The sequence below is a fragment of the Oncorhynchus tshawytscha genome, linkage group LG16 (assembly GCF_018296145.1).
Source record: "Oncorhynchus tshawytscha isolate Ot180627B linkage group LG16, Otsh_v2.0, whole genome shotgun sequence".
NCBI lineage: Eukaryota > Metazoa > Chordata > Actinopteri > Salmoniformes > Salmonidae > Oncorhynchus > Oncorhynchus tshawytscha.
Window position 1 is genome coordinate 51857222 of NC_056444.1, and position 17187 is coordinate 51874408.

The 17187-nt window shown below is 44.3% G+C and overlaps 2 long non-coding RNA genes across 4 annotated transcripts in view; both read left to right on the plus strand.

Annotated features, from left to right (window-relative positions):
* The window catches only part of LOC112233076, a 33515-nt gene extending 20916 nt beyond the window's left edge, over positions 1-12599 (plus strand). For 2 of the 3 annotated variants that reach the window (XR_002950722.2, XR_002950723.2), the window contains 4 exons: positions 10273-10359; positions 10595-10797; positions 11072-11229; positions 11698-12599. This is a non-coding gene — a long non-coding RNA (uncharacterized LOC112233076). The remainder of the gene's footprint in view (positions 1-10272; positions 10360-10594; positions 10798-11071; positions 11230-11697) is intronic. The other variant, XR_002950724.2, reaches the window with a different exon arrangement.
* A 2835-nt stretch (positions 12600-15434) lies between these two features.
* Positions 15435-16921, plus strand: LOC121839550. The gene is made up of 2 exons (XR_006078998.1): positions 15435-15489; positions 15739-16921. It is a non-coding gene; the product is annotated as an uncharacterized LOC121839550 (long non-coding RNA).
* The last annotated feature ends 266 nt before the right edge of the window (positions 16922-17187 follow it).

The following is a 17187-nucleotide window of genomic DNA, read 5'->3' on the forward strand; positions in this document are numbered from 1 at the left end:
GCTTCCTGGACAGACAGTGTCACCTTGACAGTTATTATGTTTTTTATGTGATACCATTCCTCTACCACCATTTCCTCCTGGGGTGGCAGGGTAGCCTAGTGGTTAGAGCATTGGACTAGTAACCGGAAGGTTGCAAGTTCAAACCCCCGAGCTGACAAGGTAAAAATCTGTTGTTCTGCCCCTGAACAGGCAGTTAACCCAGTTAACCCCATGTTCTTAACTGACTTGCCTAGTTAAATAAAGGTTAAAATTCTCTGAACACAACAGTAGGGCAGGACGTGCCTAGCAATGCAGAGGCTCATCCGCACCAAAGAGGATGAGATCCAGTGTGCCAACAAGTACCACCTGCGGCTGGAAGTTAAAAAGGGGTACACAGAAGTGACGAAAGATGACGCTAGAATGCATAGCCACCATTTTATGGACTCCTGACCAATTCTGCTATTTGTGTGTTTTTTTGTTGCTCTGATCTTAACTTTTTTCTACATAATGTTTATGCCATCGTTTCCTATGACCAAAAAGCTTCTGGACATCAGAATACACTCACCTCAATCTGGACGAAGACTTCTACTTCAATGAGTCTTCGGCACAGAACATATTGCTCACCTTAGATCAGGCTCTAATCCTGACACTCAGAAGAGGAAAAAAACGACTGCACATTGATGACACTATGGCGACGAGTGAATCAACTGCCCCTACCCTCTTTTCTATTGGCGAATGTGCAATTGTTGGAGAACAAACGGAACGAGCTCCATTCGAGACTATTCTATCAACAGGACATTAAGAACTTTAATATACTATGCTATTTGGAGTCATGGCTGGGACTCTAACCCGGAAGCTTATAAGAAATCCTGCTATGCCCTCCGACAAACCATCAAACAGGCAACATCAAACAGGCAACATGTTAATACAGGGCTAAGATTGAATCGTACTACACCGGCTCTGATGCTCGTCTTATGTGGCAGGGCTTGCAAACTATTACAGACTACAAAGGGAAGCACAGCCGCGAGCTTCCCAGTGACACAAGCCTACCAAACGAGCTAAATCACTTCTATGCTCGCTTCGAGGCAAGCAACAATGAGGCATGCATGAGAGCATCAGCTGTTCCGGACGACTGTGTGGTCAAGCTCTCCGTAAGCAGATGGATTAACAGGACATGTGCTCCGGGCATCTGCTGACCAACTGGCAGAGCTTCAAGTTCCTTGGTGTCCACATTTTCAACATGTCCCTGATTGAGTCTGTAATGCCAACATGTTTCAAGCAGACCACCATAGTCCCTGTGCCCAAGAACACTAAGGCAACCTGCCTAAATAACTACAGACCCGTAGCACTCACGTCCGTAGCCATGAAGTGCTTTGAAAGGCTGGTAATGGCTCATATCAACACAATTATCCCAGATACCCTAGACCCACTCCAATTTGCATACTGCCCAAACAGATCCACAGATAATGCAATCTCTATTGCACTCCACACTGCCCTTTCCCACCTGGACAAAAGGAACACCTACGTGAAAATGCTATTCATTGACTACAGCTCAGCGTTCAACACCATAGTACCCTCAAAGCTCATCACTAAGCTAAGGATCCTGGGACTATACACCTCCCTCTGCAACTGGATCCTGGACTTCCTGATGGGCTGCCCCCAGGTGGTGAAGGTAGGTAGCAACATATCCGCCACGCTGATCCTCAACACTGGAGCCCCTCAGGGGTGCGTGATCAGTCCCAGCCTGTACTCCCTGTTCACCCACGACTGCGTAGCCAGGCACGACTCCAACTCCATCATTACGTTTGCAGACAACACAACAGTGGTAGGCCAGATCACCGACAACGACGAGACAGCCTATAGGGAGGTCAGAGACCTGGCCGGGTGGTGTCAGAATAACAACCTATCCCTCAAAATAATCAAGACAAAGGAGATGATTGTGTACCTCAGGAAAAGGAGGATCAAGCACACCCCCATTCTCATCGACGGGGCTGTAGTGGAACAGGCTGAGAGCTTCAAGTTCCTTGGTGTCCACATCACCAACAAACTAGAATGGTCCAAACACACCAGGACAGTCGTGAAGAGCACACGACAAAGCCTATATATTAGGAAACTAAAAAGATTTGGCATGGGTCCTCAGATCCTCGAATGGTTCTACAGCGGCAACATCCAGAGCATCCTGAAACTAAAAAGATTTGGCATGGGTCCTCAGATCCTCGAAAGGTTCTACAGCGGCAACATCCAGAGCATCCTGAAACTAAAAAGATTTGGCATGGGTCCTCAGATCCTCGAAAGGTTCTACAGCGGCAACATCCAGAGCATCCTGACTGGTTGCCTCACTGCCTGGTACAGCAACTGCTCGGCCTCCGACCGCAAGGCACTACAGAGGGCAGGCTAAGCTACCTGCCATCCAGGGCCTCTACACCAGGTTGTGTGAGAGGAAGGCCCTAAATATTGTCAAAGACCCGAGCCACCCCAGTCATAGAATGTTCTCTCTACTACCGCATGGCAAGCGGTTCCGGAGCACCAAGTCTAGGACCAAAAGGCTTCTCATCAGTTTTTACCCCCAAGCCATAAGACTCCTGAACAAGTAATCAAATGGCTACCCAGATTATTTACATTGTCCCCCCCAACCCATATTTTACGCTATTGCTGCTCTCTGTTTATCAAAAATGCATAGTCACTTTAACCATACCTACATGAACATACTACCTCAATTAGCCCGACTAACTGGTGCCTGTATATAGCCTCGCTACTGTATAGTAGCCTCGCTACTGTTATTTTTCTATGTCTTTTTACTATTTATTTCTTTACTTATCTATTGATCACCTAATAGCTATTTTTTACTTAAAAATTGCAGTTGGTTAGGGCCTGTAAGTAAGTATTTCACTGTAAGGTCGGCACCTGTTGTATTCGGCGCACGTGACAAATAAACTTTGATTTGATTTGAGCTAAAGGCTAGATATGCCGCTTTTAAGGAGCGAGACACTAATCCGGACGCTTAGGAGAAATCCAGCTACGCCCTCAGACAAACCATCAAACAGGCAAAATGTCAATAAAGGACAAAGATCGAATCCTACTACGCCGGCTCTGACGCTCGTCGGATGTGGCAGGGCTTGCAAACTATCACGGATTACAAAGGGAAACCCAGATGAGAGCTTCCCACTGACGCGAGCCTACTAGACAAGCTAAATGCCTTCTATGCAAGTAACACTGATACATGCATGAGAGCATCAGCTGTTCTGGACGACTGTGTGATCACACTCTCCGTATCCGAGAGAGTAAGACCTTTAAAAAGGTTAACATTCACAAGGCCATAGGGCCAGACGGATTACCAGGACGCATACTCAGAGCATGTGCTGACCAGCTAGCAAGTGTATTCTCTGACATTTTCAACCTTTCCCTGACCCAGTCTGTAATACCTACATGTTTCAACCCTGTGCCCAAGAACACCAAAGTAACTTGTCTAAATGACTACCGCCCCATAGTGCTCACATCTGTAACTATGAAATTCTTTGAAAGGTTGGTCATGGCTCACAACAACACCAACAAGCCCACTCCAATTTGCATACTGCCCATGTAAATCCACAGATGACGCAATCTCTATTGCACTCCACACTACCCTTTCCCACCTGGACAAAAGGAGCACCTACATGAGAATGCTGTTCATTGCCTACAGCTCAGCGTACATAACACCATAGTGCTCTCCAAGCACATGAATGAGCAAAGGTCCCTGGGACTGAACACCTCCCTTTACAATTGGATCCTGGACTTCCTGACGGGCCACCCCCAGGTGGTGAAGGTAAGCAACAACATATCTTCCATTCTGATCCTCAACACGGGGATCTCAGGGGTGCGTGCTAAGTCTGTTCCTGTACTCCCTGTTCACCCACGACAGCGTGACCTCGCACGACTCCAACACCATCATCAAGTTTGACACAACGGTGGTGGGCCTGATCACCAATAACAATGAGACACCCTTTAGGGACAAGGTCAGAGACCTGGCAGTGTGGTGCCAGCACAACAACCTCTCCCTCAACTTGGGCAAGACAAAGGAGCTTAACGTGGACTACAGGAAATGGAGGGCCAAACACGCCCCCATTCACATTGACAGGGCTGTAGTGGACCTTCAAGTTCCTCTGTGTCCACATCGCTAAGGACCTATCTTGATCCAAACATACCAACACAGTCCTGAAGATGGTACAACAATGCCTCTTCCCCCTCAAGAGGCTGAAAATATTTGGCATGGGCTCTCAGATCCACAAAAGGTTATACAGCTGTACCATTGAGAGCATCTTGACTGGCTACATCACCACTTGGTATGGCAACTGCTTGACATTCGACCGCAAGACGCTGCAGAGGTTAGTGCATATAACCCAGTACATCACTGGGGCCGAACTCCCTGCCATCCAGGACCTCTATACCAGCCGGTGTCAGAGGAAGTCAAAAATGTACTGTTCTCTCTACTACTGCAAAGCAAGTGGTACCGGAGCGCCAAGTCTGCAATCAAAAGGCTTCTACTCCCAAACCATAAGACTGCTAAATAGCTAACTAAATAGCTATCAGGACTATCTGATATCTAACTCTTTTTGACTCTATGCACACCCACTGGACTCTACCCACACTACACACTCACACATACTTACACTGACACGCCAACACATACACACGCACACACACACACACACACACACACACACACACACACACACACTCACTCACACATAACACGTACACACAGGCACACATTCGCCACACACACACTTTCACACTCATCATATACGCTGCTGCTACTGTCTATTATCTATCCTGTTGCCTAGTCACTTTACCCCTACCTATATGTACATATGTACCTCAATTTCCTTGTATCCCTGAACATCGTACTGTTACCCCATGTATGTAGCCAAGCTAGCGTTACTCATTGTGTATTTATTTCTTGTGTTACTATGTGTGTGTGCGTGGGTGGTTGGTCTTTGGGACCTCCCTTGGTTAGGTGGGTAGCAGATGGCAGGGCAGCTTGGAGTGGGTGGCATGGACTGGCACATTCTTAGTCTCCTGCCAAGCTGTGGCTAGTCTATTCCTGTGTGGTTTGTTATTGGAATATTGGTGCCCTTTACAACTACAGCCAGTCATTTAAATGCCAAATAGGCAGTTAGTGCTTTTTTTCATGTTTCTGATGGAAACTCATTCTCTACTAAAGCAATCCAAGGTCCAGCATTAGCAACATGATCCACTAGCTCATAGCCCTAGAATGCAGGGTCAGGGCTAGGTCAGGGAGACCTGGAGTGTAGTCTGGATGTTCACAAAGCCCCTCTCCATTCCCATCTGCACCATTATTGCTTGTGATTGTCTGTTTATGTCTGTTTGCAGACACATGTGAGCCTGTATGCCTATATGTCAATGCATTTATTTTATTGTCCCTCGGATCTGGACGGCCGGTCAGTTTAATGGTTTTCCAACAGCGCCAGTCCCCTCAGCAAGATCTCCTGGGTGAATCTTTAACAGTATAGCTAGCCTACGAGCTTAGCTAGCCCACTCCTAATACAGACCTAATACATATTTAAGCTTTGTCGCATATTGGTCATCGTATATGTTTTGCCCACTGATGGATGTTGTAGAGGTGTACAGCTAAACGTATCTCTTTTGACCAAGGGGAAGAGAACACGCCGGGCTGGGTATGTGCGGAGGATTATGTGAAGACTAGACCTCCATTCTGGTGTCCTTTTCTAGCCTGACTACTCCCCATCTTTTCCCCCAAAACTCAAGACCTAGAGGTAAGCAGCTATAGCTGTGAGGAAGCTCAGTGGTGGAGTGGACAGCAAAATGATGCCATTTAAGAGAGTAGGAAAGCGATCGTAGACAACAGAAAGATATGTTTTATGGTTTTATGAAGAAAACAATTAGGGTCAGATGACACCGTAATAAAGTCAAGTGAGAAATGAAGTTTGAGTTCCTCTGAAGGTATCTGGTACATTGGTGGATTTGCGCTTGAACAGAGAGCAGAAAAAATAGAATAATTGGCAATTAGAGTAGTGTGACTGGGATTCCTTTGTGTGTCGCAGGCTATGATTAGCAGGTTACATCTCGTTCAGTCAGTGTTGAAATCTCTAACATTTCCTGGCAGCTGAGCTGGACAAGTCAGCCAAATTGACTGATAAGATTGTGGAAGCTGTTTGATAAAGAAAATGGAATCCTTCACTCACACGAGGAGAATAGCAGTCCTTGCTCATCTAAGAGACCACTAAATTACCAGAGGAACATTTTTTACTTGGCCATTTCCTGTAATTTAGCAAACGCTCTTATTCAGAGCAACTTGCAGCTGCAAATGGAATGGCATTAAACACCTGGAAACCATGTGTATGATGTATTTGATACCATTCCACTAATTCCACTCCAGTCATTACCACGAGCACATTCTTCCCAATTAAGGTGCCACCAACCTCCTGAGATACAGTATATATATATATATATATAAAAACAACACCCTTTGTTATTTCTTGCATTTTATATATATATATATAACACTGCATTCGGAAAGTATTCAAACCCCTTGACTTTTTCCACATTTTGTTACGTTACAGCCTTATTCTAAAATTACTTCAATTGTATTTTTCCCTCATCAATCTACACACAATACCCCATAATGACAAAGCAAAAACAGTTTTTTCGAAATCTTTGCAAATGTATTACAAATAAAAAAACTCACATTTACATAAGTATTCAGACCCTATACTGAGTACTTTGTTTAAGCACCTTTGTCAACATTACAGACTCAATTATTCTTGGGTATGACATTACAAGCTTGGCACACCTGTATTTGGGGAGTTTCTCCCATTCTTCTCTGCAGATCCTCTCAAGCTCTGTCAGGTTGGATGGGGAGCGTCGCTGCACAGCTATTTTTAGGTCTCAAAGATTTTAGATTGGGTTCAAGTCCGGGCTCTGGCTGGGCCACTCAAGAACATTCAGAAACGTATCCCAAAGCCACTCCTGCATTGTCTTGGCTGTGTGCTTAGGGTCATTGTCCTGTTGGAAGGTGAACCTTCACCCAAGTCTGAAGTCCTGAGCGCTCAGGAGCAGGATTTCATCAAGGAACTCTATTTTGCTACGTTCATCTTTCCCTCAATCTGACTAGTCTCCCAGTCTGCCATTCCATGCTTCACTGTAGGGATGGTGCCAGGTTTCCTCCAGAAGTGATGCTTGGCATTCAGGCCAAAGGGTTCAATCTTGGTTTCATCAGACCAGAGAATCTTGTTTATCATGGCCTGAGAGTCCTTTAGGTGCCTTTTTGTCAAACTCCAAGCGAACTGTTGTGCCTTTTACTGATGTGCCTTTTACTGAGGAGTGGCTTCCGTCTGGCCACTACCATAAAGACCTGATTGGTAGAGTGCTGCAGAGATGGTTGTACTTCTGGATGGTTCTCCCATCTCCACAGAGGAACTCTGGAGCTCTGTCAGAGTGACCATAGGGTTGTTGGTCACCGCCATGGACAAGGCCCATCTCCCCTTATTGCTCAGTTTGACCTGGTGGCCAGCTCTAGGAAGACCCTTCTTCCATTTAAGAATGATGGAGGCCACTGTATTCTTCAATGCTCCAGAAATGTTATGGTACACATCCCCAGATCTGTGCCCCGACAGAATCCTGTCTCGGAGCTCTAGGGACAATTCCTTCGACCTCAAGGCTTGCTTTTTGCTCTGACCTGTACTGTCAACTGTGGGACCTCATATAGACAGGTGTGTACCTTTTCAAAATCATGTCCAATCAACTGAATTGACAACAGGTGGACTGCAATCAAGTTGTAGAAACATCTCAAGGATTATCAATGGAAACAGGATGCACCTGAGCTGAATTTTGAGTCTCATAGCAAAGGCTCTGACTACTTATGTAAATAAGGTATTTCTGTTTTTATTTTTAAGAAATTTGCACCAAAAAAAATCTAAAAACTTGTTTTTGCTTTGTCACAATGGTGTATAGTGTGTTGATGTGTTGATTGATGATTTTTATTTTTTTTATTTTTCAGAATAAGGCTGTAAAGTAACACATTGTGGAAAAAGTCAAGGGGTCTGAATACTTTCCAAATTCACTGTATATGAATATATGTATATATATATATTTGTATTTAAAAAAAAATCCCTTACGTTGAGGACTTTTTACAAATCCAATCAGTTTCCCATGTTGGAAACAACATTGTGTCAACCAGTTTTTGCCCAGTGGGTTTATTATAATTCAACATTTGTTGAGTTGAGTTCATTTATAACATCATTGGTATAATGATATGCGACCTTGGTCTTATCTACATATATCCCCGAGGGGCAAAAAATAGCACTATAACCTAAAGCAGTATTTCAAGCTGTTACAAAATAGCTCTGTACCGAGTAAAAGGCAGGTATGTTAAGATGAAAGATATTATGTGCTCTTCCAGTTATTATGCCGCGCTAACACATAGTTTGCCTGGCAGGGTTAAAGTAACAAAGGATGTTGAAGAGGATATCAAATATGCACTGTTGGCTCTGTGAATGTGCAAAACTAACTCATTATAATAGAATAATGCAGTTAAGATGAAAGGAAACCTTCTGTAAAGTGAAAGTAAGCCTGTGTGTGTGCCCTCATGCATTCATGCATGCTTACGTGTGTCCTGTAGAGGAGATGGGATGCTATCATTATTCTCTCTCATTGTTTGAGCAAAGTGAAATCCCCCACAGCCTCGGAAGTCCCACAAAATGAATGACATGGCTTGTTTCAATCTGGAGTCATGTCATTTGTCAGATGTAATGATAATCTGTGTGTCCCCCCTTTCAACACATATACTGCCGATACCGTATCAACACACTCTCTCTCAGTTTCCCCTCTTTCGCAGTCTCTGTGTCTAGGGATAGAGGAGAGATCAAAGGGTAAGCACCTTATTTCTGGTGACTCGGCTGAGGCCATTGAGTCCTGACGATAATCCATAAAGCGAGGCAAATGCTGGATGGTATTCAAATTAATCTTTCCAAATTGAGATTGAAAGACTGATGGCCCATGTCCCACAAATATTCCTGCATACATATTCCTGCATACATTACAAGTAAACAGTAAATCACAGAGCAGCCTGTGTCCAAAATGTCACCGTATTCCCGTATAGTGCGCTGGCTCTGGTCAAATGTAGTGCACTATATTGGGAATAGGATGCTATTTTGGATGCAGCCCAGTGTTCTTTCCATCTCCCTCCGCTCCTCCGATCTCTTACATACTGGACACCACTATTCCCTTCATCTTAACTATTTGAAATTCAGATGCCTCTGTCTTTGAAAGGAGAAATTGTGTGCGATGGATGGCAAGCTGAAAGGAAAATACATTTACACAATTTGTATGGAAATGCAGAAGCAGTGGCAGAGGCCAGTTACCTGGAGACTGCGAACCACTGCAGGGTGCTTGGAGATGATGAACTTGTCCCTGTGTTTGATCTACAATGTTCCAATTTTCATCCATATGTAGCTTAGTTAATGTGACCAAACTCTTTATGTCTTCATTCTTACTGATACCCAGAGTGTGTGAGTGTGTGTAATCATATTGCAGCTCAACCCCACTATGTCTGTTTTGTTATCCCTGTTCGTCTAATACCATCGGCCTCGTCCCATCAAACCTCATCGGAAATCTCATTTGTCTTTATCTGCAAATATAAATGCATGTTTCAATACTAGTATTCAACAAAACAATCTGCCACCCAGAGTGTAGGTTCGTTCCACGAAATGAGTCCCTTTTGCATCCCTTTGATAGATATTGTGCAGCAATATTAGATTTTTTAAAAGCCTGTTATATTAAATAAAGTGCCCTTTTAATATAGACCACATGGAAAAAGTCAATAAATCTGCTAAAGTGCTAAAAATCCAACATTTTGACATGTCCCTCTGTGTGCTCTCTATGACCTTTCGGAAAACTTTAACCCAAGTAGCCCTTTCCTGCAGTCAACTGACCTACTGGCCTCATGGGTGGAATGTTATTAATATTTTTCACGATTAGTATTATTTATTTTTTTACCCCGAAAGTCTAGTGTTTCTACGTCAAACAGTTTTGTTATATTTCAGTCTTCTGTGATGTAATAGTGGGATGCAAACTCAACATCCATATCTGACATGGTACAGGTGTCTTCTTTTTTTGTAGCTGTAATATGCAATATATTGCCTATAATGTAGAATACCGCCTTTATCCATATAACCAGAGACACTTACTACGCATTTCCAATCCTCTTTGCTATAACTGAGTAGTGATTACTGTAGGTCTGTGGGTAAAACTGAGCATTTGTTGTGTTGTCTGCAGCTGAAGACGGCCCTTCACCACCCGGTCCGTTGTGCCCTGCTGGGCTTCTCTGCAGCCAGCACATCTCTACCGCAGGGCTATCTCTGGGTAAACACTGCAAACTGTAAATAGATTCCAGGACTGAACTGAGCTGCGGAGAGGAGGAGGTTAGGTTAGTGGTAGGAAGTGTAATGAAGGTGGTTCAATGAGCTATGTTGGTTCATGTGATAAAGTAACCTAGGCCTTAGCTTTAGCTCTTTAGCTCAGAGGGTCTAGTGTCACGAATAAGACCTGTGATCAATCGCTGGTCGGCCCATTAACAGTCTCTATCTGTAATGACCAGGTGGCCAGTGGAGGTCAAGTGGAAATCTTCTCTCTGAACCTGTCCACGCCACACACGGTCAAGCCCATCCAGCTGGGGTTCCCAGTCCTGTTTCTGGACCACATGATGGAGCCCCTGTCCCACCCAAGAGGAAGAGGATTCAGACGCTCCTGCAAAGAACACAGCCAGCTCTGGCAACACCATCTGTGTAGGCCTACAGGATGGTAAGTGAGTCATCATGTACACTGTAGTACAAACAAAAATGGCAGTATTTCTTATGCTGCACCTTATGCATTTGTTTATCCACTATTCCCCATCAAGGAACCAACAAATCAGAAAAAAAGTGTCAAACTTAACATTAAGCATTCAGCTCATTGTGGCATGTATTGTCACACACAACTCTATCAGTAGAATTCATGTTTGCTCATGTTATTGTCATGTACCTAATATTTAAATGCCCTTGAGGTCACCCTATTTCTCATGAACTCCATTTCCCAGGATCCATGTGTATTTTAGTGTGGAAACGGCCACCCAGTGCCTTCTGACCTTCTCCCACCCAGACAGTTGTCCAGTTCTGTGCCTGAAACACTCTGCCTCTTTCCTGTTCGCTGGGCTGGGGAATGGAAAAGTTGCCGTTTAAGCTCAAAAGAGTGGAGGTGAGACGGCGAACCAACTGTATCATACAGTCATATCTTACATCACAGCTATTTTCTCATATAATCAAGTTAATAAAAATTAACAGGATGGGTCTATTGCAATGAGCATTGGCCAGCGTACTAACACAAGGTAATCTCTCGTTATATAACAAATTCTTATTTACAATGACGCCCTAGCAGACAAAACACACATCACGACAAGACAGACAGCACAACACTACATAGAGAATAAAGACAGACCTAAGACAACAACATAGCATTGTAGCAACACAACATGACAACAACATGGTAGCAGCACAAAACATGGTACAAATATTATTGGGCACAGACAACAGTACAAAGGGCAAGAAGGTAGAGACAACAATACATCACGTGAAGCAGCCCCAACTGTCAGTAAGAGTGTCCATGATTGAGTCTTTGAATGAAGAGATGGAGATAAATATCTAACAGTTTGAGTGTTTTTTGCAGCTCGTTCCAGTCGCTAGCTGCGGCGAACTGAAAAAAGGAGCGACCCAGGGATGTGGGTGCTAAAGGTGATCTCAATTGTAACCATCAATTTCCACGATTTAGCACTCCCTAAAGCAGATGTGACTGTGTGCAGTGGCCCCATCCGCACCCTCCTAATCCTGGAGAACACTTTGTGAGCCAGTTGTGCCAACTTCGTCACCGTCATCCAGGGCTCCAGCTTCCACCTCCAGGTGGGCAAAACACATCCTTCTATACACCCTCATTTACACAGGGCTGAAGGAAAGGGAGGGAGAGGGAGGGAAGGATAGGAAAAGAATAGAGACTATGGCCTTTTCTCAATTAGATTTGCTAAATTCCTTCGTCCTCTCTCCTCTGTCCTCTCGCCTCCTTTTGAAGAAGGTCAAAGGTAATCAAGGAGAGGCGGCAAGGAGAGTGAACGTGGACGAAAATGCGCTTGTATGAAATGAGAAGCTTCTTCTCCACTCGCGTCATCAGGCATATTACGTTTACAGGGGTGGATCCCAAAATAAATGTGTAAAGTGATGAAAACGAATTAGGTTAGTTGTGCAAGACATTTCATAGATAAAAGGACAAGTAATATGTTTTTTTTGTGGAGGACCATCTTTCGTTTGCCTACTAACGAATTGACACACTCCTCGACCACTTATCGGTTTCCGGATCACAGAGGACAGAGGACGGAGAAGAGAGGATGGAGGACAGACTTTTGCCCAAATGTGAAAAGGTCTATATGACACTGGAAAGGATAGGTTTTAATACTGTATGATACTGTAGCTAGTATGAAGAGGACACATGCATTGACAACCTCACACAACCACTCCTCTCCGTCTCTCAATCAGAACACCTCTCTTTCTCAAGCACTCACTCTGTCTTACTCATTCACCCCCCTCTCTCTGAGGTTCGAGGCGTACCTAGAGCACCTACATGAGATCACCAGCACGAGATCAACACGCTCCATATTCCTCAGCCCAGGCAAGTACAGTATAGAAGGTCACAGGTCACCGACTGCTTTTTTCACTTACATTATTCAAATCAACCCCCTAGACACTTGTGTAGGTCTAAAATAATTGTATACAGGTATGAACAATCTGGTAATAGGTTCACATTGCCCTATGTAAGGCTATGTGTATTTCTTCCCCCCTATTAATCATATGTATTCATAGAGGCTAAGGTTGGATGTGGGAGTGGGAAGCTGCAATGTTGACATGAACAGAAGGAAGTGACAGAATGGTGGTTGTGTCTCTCTTCCAGGTCAGCAGTGCAGCGTCCGGGTCACTAGCCTACTCATCTGCCAGGGGCTGCTGTGGGTGGGCACCGCCCAGGGTATCAGGTCTTCCCGTTGCGTTGGTGTGACTGGCTGTATTGAGTTATAACTTTCCAATAAAACCAATCAATCAACCAAATCAAATTTTAAAAAATCTAATTTTATTGGTCACATACACATGTTTAGCAGATGTTATTGCGGGTGTAGCGAAATGCTTGTGCTTCTAGTTCCGACAGTGCAGCAACAAGTAATATCTAACAATTTCACAACATATACCAAATACACACAAATCCAAGTAAAGGAATGGAATTAAGAATATATAAATATAGGAACGAGCAATGTCAGAGCGGCATAGACTAAGATACAGTAAAATAGTATAGAATACAGCATATACATATGAGATGAGCAATGCAACAAATGTAAACATTATTAAAGTGGCATTATTAAAGTGACAAGTGTTCCATTTGTTAAAGTGGCCAATGATTTCAAGTCTGTGTATTTAGGCGGCAGCCTCTCTGTGCTAGTGATGGCTATTTAGCAGTCTGGTGGCTTTGAGATAGAAGCTGTTTTTCAGTCTCTCGGTTCCAGCTTTGATGCACCTGTAATGACTTCGCCTTCTGGATGATAGCGGGGTGAACAGGCAGTGGCTTGGGTGGTTGTTGTCCTTGATGATCTTTTAGGCCTTCCTGTGACATCGGGTGCTGTAGGTGTCCTGGAGGGCAGGTAGTTTTTCCCCGGTGATGCATTGCGCGGTTGCACCATCCTCTGGAGAACCTTGCGGTTGTGGGTGGTGCAGTTGCCGTACCAGGCGGTGATCAGCCCGACCGGATGCTCTCAATTGTGGGTGACAGGTAAGATGGAGGTGATATGATCCTTGATCCTTGACTAGTCTCTCAAAGCACTTCATAATGACAGAGGTGAGTGCAACGGGACAATAGTCATTTAGTTCAGTTACCTTTGCATACTTATGTACATGAACAATGGTGGCCATCTTGAAGCATGTGGGGACAACAGACTGGGAGAGGGCGAGATAGAATATGTCCGTAAACACTCCTGCCAGCTGGTCTGCGCATGCTCTGAGGACACGGCTAGGGATGCCATCTGAGCTGGTAGCCTTGCGAGGGTTAACATGTTTAAATGTCTTACTCACAACGGCCACGGAGAAGGAGAGCGGGCCGCGATGGCACTGTGTTATCCTCAAAGCGGGCAAAGAACGTATTAAGCTTGTCCGGAAGCAAGGCGTCGGTGTCCGCAACGTGGCTGGTTTTCCTTTTGCAGTCCATGATTGTCTGTAGACCCTGCCACATACGTCTCATGTCTGAGCCATTGCAGTGTGACATTTTGTCTCTATACTGATGTTTTGCCTGTTTGATTGCCTTACGGAGGGAATGACTACTCTGTACTCTTCCATATTCCCAGTCACCTATCCATGTTTAAATGCGGGGGTTCGCGCTTTCAGTTTTGCACGAATGCTGCCATCTATCCACGGTTTCTGGTTAGGGTAGGTTTTATTAGTCACAGTGGGTACAACAGTGGGTACAATTTCCTATACACTTCCTGATAAACTAAGTTACTGTTTCAGTGAATTTGTCAATATTATTCTCTGAAGCTACCAGGAACATATCCCAGTCCGCGTGATTAAAACAATTTTGAAGCGTGGATTCCGATTGGTCAGACCAGCGTTGAATAGTTCTTAGCACGGGTACTTCCTGTTTGAGTTTCTGCCTATAGGAAGGGAGGAGCAAAATAGAGTCGTGGTCAGATTTGCCGAAAGGAGGGCGGTGGAGGGCCTTGTATTATCCCGGATAAAGTTGGAGTAACAGTGGTCTAGTGTTTTAGCAGAGTACTACAGTCGATATGCTGATAGAATTTAGGCAGTCTTTTCCTCAAATTTGATTCGTTAAAATCCCCAGCTACAATAACTGAAGCCTCAGGATAAATGGTTTCCATGTTGGAATAAAGTCCAGTAAAGTTCCTTGAGGGCCGTCGTGGTATCGGCTTGAGGGGGGCTGTACACGGCCGTGACTATAATCAAAGTAAATTCCCTTGGGAGATAATATGGTTTGCATTTGATTGTGAGGTGTTCTAGGTCGGGTGAACAAATGGACTTGAGTTTCTGTATGTTATCACAATTACACCATGAGTCATTAATCATGAAACATACACCCCCGCCCTTCTTCTTCCCGGAGAGATGTTTATTCCTGTTGTCTCGATGAACAGAGAATCCAGATGGCTGGACTGACTGCGACAGTATATCCAGAGAGACATGTTTCTGTGAAACAGAGTATGTTACAATCCCTGATGTCTCTGGAAAGAAACCCTTGCCCTTTGTTATCCAGGGACTGAACATTAGCGAGTAATATACTCGGAAGCGGTGGGTGGTGTGCGCACCTCCTAAGTCGGCGTTGTTTTGGGTCGGCCTCTGGAATCAGTTCAATTGCCCTGGGTGGTGCGAACAAAGGATCCGCTTTGGGAAAGTCGTATTCCTGGTTGCAATGCTGGTAGTGCTGGTGAGTTACTGCCACTCTGATATCCAATAGTTCTTCCCAGCTGTATGTAATAAGACATAACATTTTCTGGGCTAACAATGAAAGAAATAATACATTAAAAAAAACATCTGCAAAGTTTCCTAAGAACTATAAGCGAGGCAGCCCTCTCTGTCGGCGCCATCTTGACTGTGTCCAACCAACCAACCCACCCACCAATCAACCAATCAACCTGTGTTTTCTAACCGAGGCCTTGTGTGCTCCTCCCCTCAGGACGGCTCCAACTACGACCATCTAAGACCCTGACGTGTGGGTGCGGGGGCAGCCCCCAGCCAGGGAGGAGAGCGGGAAAGTCAAGGTGACCTCGGCTGCCACAGGTTGTCCCGTAGGCTTAGGGAGTGGACTGCAGCAGCCAATGGGGTCCCAGATGAAAGTACGCTCATGATTTGGCAACGCCCACTAGCAGTGAGCCCATGAGGATAAAAAGTCTGATTGGATGTTGTGAGAGCTGGCTCCTCTCACTCACCTGATGTATTGCGTTATCTAGTAAGAAGAGACACTATTAAGCAAAATATTTCAGGATGGTAGACTAGACTGATTCAGGAAGGGCTATACACTATGGTACATTCCTCTACTACCATGGTGGTTGGATCTCTGGGTGGAGTCTAGTGGTGTGCTGCTGCTTCAAACTCTGACATGTTTCAGGCCCTGGGGCAACGTTATAGTCCCATCTGAGGGAACTCTAAACTCTTAACATGCACTCTTCCAACCAGATGCTGCTTCAGTCTGGCAGATCTAGACCCGGGGATCTTGTCAAATGTGATTTGAGGAGGCTCACCCAATATGACTTTGCATACATTTTAAGCGTGTTCTTAGAAAAAGGGTAATTGACAATTAATTGAAAAGTGACAGTTATGAACATAAGATTGGATTTGCTTGTTGTCTTTCTATTTCACTCATTTTGCCAGTGGATCATGTGTTTTGCTAACACAGAACATGACAGCTAGTATTGTATAGGCAGGGTGTATGGAGGCATGTGTATAAATGACTTATAAAACAGTTACAACCCCTTAACTAAATCATTGTGATTCTTGCTAGTCTTAAACAAATCTATTTTGAAAAAAAGTATATACCTCACACACACATTTATGGGCTTAAAAAAAGAAGACACCTGTACCATGTCAGATATAGAGTTGACATGTTCGGGCAGCATTTGGCGGTCGACGTCACTGGCTTTCTAGCTACTGCCGATCCACTTTTCATTTTCCATTCGTTTTGTCTTTGTTTCACACACCTGTTGTCAATCCCACAATCACTTGTTCCTCATTTAACCCTCTGTTCCCCACATGTTTTTTGTGAGTGATTGTTTATTTGTAATTTCGGTCCGTCTGTGTGTGCTCAAGATGTTACTTTGTATGTTTGTCTTTTTTGAGTAAAGCACGTTTATTTACTCGTATCTGCTGTCCTGCGCCTGACTCCCTCACCAGCTACACACAGGACTCATTACAAATTTTGAGTTTGCATCCTAATATTACACTTTGTATACATCACAGAAGACTGAAATATAACAAAACTGTTTGACATAGAAAGATCGGTTTTGTCAGTTTTTTTTTCTACAATTAGCTTTATTAATTATGAAATTATGAGAAATATTAATACAATTCCACCCATGAGGCCAAAGAGGGCACTTTTGGTGATTGACTGCAGGACAGGGCTACAGTG